Genomic DNA, 6000 nt, shown 5'->3' on the forward strand with positions numbered 1-6000 from the left:
TCCTCGCCAGGAGAAGGTTACAAGCATTAGATTTATTTTTGACAGAGCAGCTGCAGCATACTTGCGTGGAGGCCCACAGTTAGGCTTGAGGGCAAAAGTTTGCCAGCCTTCCCTGGTGGTCAAGTGGTTAGTATTCGGCACTCTCACCGACGCGGTCCGGTTTTGGTTCCCGGTCAGGGAACTTCCTTTTCACCTCTATGGTGAACTTTGAGCTCTAGCGACAAAGATATGTTCGAACTGCACAGGCATGAAAGCAGCTCTGAGCGCAATAGATTTGAAGGATGTTTTTGCAAAATGTTATGTCGTCTGTACCGAAAATAGCTGCAAATACATACTTATGTGCCATAGTCCAACCCCCATCTGGAGAGTGGCCAAACGCATGACGAGGTGGCCGAGTGGTTAAGGCGATGGACTGCTACTCCATTGTTCTCTGGATGTGTGGGTTCGAATCCCGTCCTTGTTGTTCATTTAAGAGAGCCCGGTGCTTCCGGGAAGTTATCTTACTCACACCATCTTCGTGTTTCGAAACATGTTATGGCAAAATTGAGTGTCATCTTAACGAAAATAGTTGCAAAAACATACATGTACACATATGTGCCCTCTAGAGTGCCCTCTAAACTCTGGTTGCCTTTCGCAGAAACCTACGCTTTCTCTCACCCAATAGACTATCCACCATTCTTTCAAACTTTCTTCCTCCATCTTGCAAACTCTCTGCACTTGATACGAACAGCGCCACTGATACACTCTGCTCCACGCTAGCATCATGTCTAGACAGACTATGTCCTCTTACATCCAGGCCAGCCCGTGCCAGTCCTCTTGCACCCTGGCTCTCTGATGTTCTCTGTGAGCATCGCTCAAAACTTCGGGCTGCTGAGAGAATTTGGCGAAAAACTAAAAATCCTGAAAAGTGTGTAAACGTGCTCCATGGACATCGACCATCGACGTTTATTATAGTTTTTAAAACATTTGTTCGAATTGTTTTATTTTTATTTTTTTTTAAAGGTTATTTTGGAAAAAAGTGTATGCATATAAGTAAAGCTTGCTTGTTTTTACTCAATATTTAAAATCTTTTGATAAGAAATATTTAAAATATTATTATTTTTATTATTATGATGATACTCAGCTATACCTCACCCTGATGATCCCTCGGTTCCAGCTCGCATTTCAGCCTGCCTGTCAGACATTTCACACTTGATGAAAGATCATCATCTTCAGTTTAACCTCGCGAAAACGGAAATGCTTGAAGTTTCTGCCAACCCGACTCTACACCATAACTTTTCAATCCAGATGGATGGGGCAACCGTTACTGCATCCAAAATGGTAAAAAGCCTTGGAGTAACGATTTATGACCAACTAAACTTCTCTGACCACATTTCTAGAACTGCTCGATCTTGCAGATTCGCACTTTATAACATCAGAAAGGTCCGACTCTTCCTATCTGAACATACAGCTCAACTCATTGTTCAAGCTCTTGTTCTCTCCAAACTGGACTATTGCAACTCTCTACTAGCCGGGCTTCCAGCTAATTCTATCAAACCTCTTCAGCTGCTTCAGAACGCAGCAGCACGAGTGGTCTTTGATGAACCCAAAAGAACACATGTCACTCCGCTACTCACCCGTTTGCACTGGCTGCCAGTTGCTGCTCGCATCAAATTCAAAGCTCTGATGTTTGCTTACTAAGCGACCTCTGGCTTTGCTCCTTCGTATCTGCTCTCACTTCTGCAGATTTATGTGCCCTCCAGAAACTTGCGTTCTGTGAATGAACATCGCCTCGTTGTTCCATCCCTAAAAGGGAAGAAATCACTTTCCCGAACTCTCACATTCAATCTGCCCAGTTGGTGGAATGAACTCCCTAACTACATCAGAACAGCAGAGTCACTTGCTGTCTTCAAGAAACGACTAAAAACTCAACTGTTTAGTCTCCAATTTCCTTCCTAATCTTAACTGCCTCTCTGGCTATACCACTAACTGCACTCTCTCTCTCTCAAAAAAATAAATAAAAATAAAATAAAATAAATTTACTAATGCTTAGCTTCTTAGACTTTACACACCTGATACTTGTCTATAGCACTTGTTTACTGCTGCTCTTATAGTTGTGTAAATTGCTTCCTTTTCCTCATTTGTAAGTCGCTTTGGATAAAAGCGTCTGCTAAATGACTAAATGTAAATGTAAAATGTTATGTTAATGTACAAAATAAACCTGATTTAAAGCCCACAAACTGGGATTGAAGCGTCTTCTTTTATAATTGTTCTGACACACAGCTGTGCTGATGAAGTAAAGCTAAGCTAAATTGCTGTAATTCATTACACACATGCAATGTTTTAAAAACATTTTAAACTTGTAAAACTCACTCTTGATCACATTTGATGATCATTGATGATCCTAGCGAACTGAACAGACCTTTTATTCCCGGTTGCTTGCACGTCTGGTCTTGTTGATATGATTATACACGTGACTACCGGGACATGTTAATACGCACAGCTGTCAATCAAGTCAGTGGTCGGGGGGACCGCACTCCTACGTCAAGTTGCAGTCGATCTGAAAACTGCACCAATTGGTCCAACATTTTTATAATGTTAAATTTGAAAAAAAAAAAAAAAAAAGGACTGGGTGTGTTTATATCACCTCAATATGACGGTCTATACACTATATCTACACACATGTCTGTGCAAACAGCTTGAAAAGTAGATTTTTTACCATAGGTGCCCTTTAAATCAGTATGTTATCACCATGCTATTATTTTAATCAACCTAAACTAACAACCCTTTGTTATCTCAACAACTTTAGTGAAGCTAGTTGACTTGACAAAAAAAATATGTTGTGATAACAAATAAAGGATATAATTTTATACAGAGTAGACAAAATCAGATAAAACAAAACTAGACAAAACCTGACAAAATCAGGCAAAACTAAACTAGGCAAAACTATACAAAATTGGACAAAATAAAACTACACAAAACTAGACAAAACTTGACAAAATCAGACAAAAAAGCTAGACAAAAGTAGACAAAATCAGACAAAACAAAAGTAGACAAAATCAGACAAAAGTAGAACAAATCGAACAAAACAAAACTAGACAAAAGTAGACAAAATCAGACAAAACAAACATAGACAAAATCAGACAAAACAAAACAAACGTAGACAAAATCAGACAAAACAAAAGTAGACAAAATCAGAAAAAACAAAAGTAGACAAAAAAAGACAAAAAAGCTAGACAAAATACAACAAAAGTACACCAAATCGGACAAAACAAAACTAGACAAAAGTAGACAAAATCAGACAAAACAAAGGAGACAAAATCAGACAAAACAAAACAAACGTAGACAAAATCAGACAAAACAAAGTAGACAAAATCAGACAAAACATAATTAGACCAAAAAGACAAAATCAGACAAAACAAAACAAGAAAAAAGTAGATAAAATCTGACAAAACAAAAGTAGACAAAAATAGACAAAATCAGACAAAACTAGACAAAACAAAACTAGACAAAACTAAACAAAAGGAGACAAAACTAAACAAAAATAGACAAAACTAAACAAAATGAGAAAAACTAAACAAAAATAGACAAAATCAGACAAAAAACTAGACAAAATCAGACAAAAGTAGACAAAATCTGACAAAACAAAAGTAGATAAAAGTAGAAAAAATCTGACAAAACAAAAAACTAGACAAAAGCAGACAAAATCTGAAAAAAGTAGACAAAATTAGACAAAAGATTAGACTAAATCAAACAAAAGTTGACAAAAACAGACACAACAAAACTAGACAAAAGTAGACAAAACAAAGCTAGACAAAAATAGACAAAATCAGACAAAACGAAATTAGACAAAACTAAACAAAAGTAGACAAAATCGGATAAAACTAGACAAAACTAAACAAATCTAGACAAAACTAAACAAACCTAGACAAAACAAAACTAGACAAAAGTAGACAAAATCAGACAAAACAAAACTACACAAAATCTGACAAAACAAAACTAGACAAAAATAGACAAAATCTGACAAAACAAAAGTAGACAACATCAGACAAAACACATCTAGACAAAATCAGACAAAACAAAAGTAGACAAAATCTGACAAAACAAAACTAGACAAAAGTAGAAAAATCAAACAAACGAAACTAGACAAAAAATTTGACAAAAGTAGACAAAATCAGACAAAACTAGACAAAAGTAGACAAAATCAGACAAAAAGAAATTAGACAAAACTAGACAAAATCAGACAAAATTAAACAAAATTAGACAAAATAAGACAAAAAACTAGACAAAATCAGACAAAAGCAGACAAAATCAGACAAAACAAAAAACTAGACAAAAGACAAAAATAAGACAAAAAGAAATTAGACAAAACTAGACAAAATCGGACAAAACTAAACAAATCTAGACAAAACTAAACAAAACCAGACAAAAGTAGACAAAATCGGACAAAACTAGACAAAACTAAACAAAAATAGACAAAATCAGACAAAACTAAACAAAATGAGACAAAAATAAACAAAACTAGACAAAAGTAGACAAAATCAGACAAAACAAAACTAGACAGAAGTAGACAAAATCAGACAAAACAAAACTAGACAAAACAAAAATAGACAAAAGTAGACAAAATCAGACAGAACTAGACAAAAGTAGACAAAATCAGACAAAAAGAATTTAGACAAAACTAGACAAAATCGGACAAAACTAAACAAAACTAGACAAAAGTAGACAAAATCAGACAAAAAGAATTTAGACAAAAATAGACAAAATCAGACAAAACTAAACAAAACTACACAAAAGTAGACAAAATCAGACAAAACTAAACAAACCTAGACAAAACAAAACTAAACAAAAATAGACAAAATCAGACAAAACTAAACAAAACAAGACAAAACTAAACAAAACTAGACAAAAGTAGACAAAATCAGACAAATCAAAAGTAGACAAAAGTAGACAAAATCAGCCAAAACAAAAGTAGACAAAATCTGACAAAACAAAACTAGACAAAAGTAGACAAAATCAGACAAACAAAACTAGACAACAAAACTAGACAAAAAAACTAGACAAAATCAGACAAAAGTAGACAAAATTGGACAAAACTAGACAAAACTAAACAAATCTAGACAAAACTAAACAAACCGAGACAAAACAAAACTAGACAAAACTAAACAAAAATAGACAAAATCAGACAAAACTAAACAAAATCATATATATATATATGAATCCAAACAGGAATCAGATCATCTGAATGTAAAATCAATACAAAATCAATATCCAAATTTCTATTCAGTTTTTTTGCAATATACTATTAGAAACAGTGCTTAAAATACACTTGAAGAATAAAAACCACTAACAACCAGTCTAATCTCTACAAACTAATATACACAGTGTCTGTATTAACTCATACATTATACAAAACAATATGTTCAGCTCTTACTTTGCTGCTGCATTGAAAGCTCCACTACTTGCTGGCGAAGTTCACTGTTCAAGGCTTCCAGCTCATGAACTTTATTTTGTAACACTTCTGCCTTGTTCTGCCACATCAGTATTTCTTGCTTTATTGGTTTCGTTGTATTCACTGGAAGTAAAACAGGGTGACAGTTATATTTCATCTTTTGTATACAGTGTTAACATTTATATAATTATACTGTATGAAGTTAGCAGTTTAAAGAGGTAACAGATAGGCTTACCTTCACCCTCCACGCTTCCTAGGTTGTGTTTTTTACAGGTGTTGTACTGAGACATCTAGAAATATAAAAATTCATTTTAGAAGGTGGCAAAACATTTAAGGCCATCGGGCAGTTAGTTAAACAGTGTTGTGCTGAAATGTCCTGAAAATTTGTCAGACCAAGCAGTTATTTACTTTTTGGTTTTATATTTAAGCAAAGTTTTAAGGGAACTGGATATAATTATCAATAATAATACTTTAATATAATGTAATCATTTTTATTTTAAATAATAATAATTATATATATATATATATATATATATATATATATATATATATATATATATATATATATA

The sequence above is a fragment of the Danio aesculapii genome, chromosome 4 (genome assembly GCF_903798145.1).
Source record: "Danio aesculapii chromosome 4, fDanAes4.1, whole genome shotgun sequence".
Classification (NCBI taxonomy): Eukaryota; Metazoa; Chordata; class Actinopteri; order Cypriniformes; family Danionidae; genus Danio; species Danio aesculapii.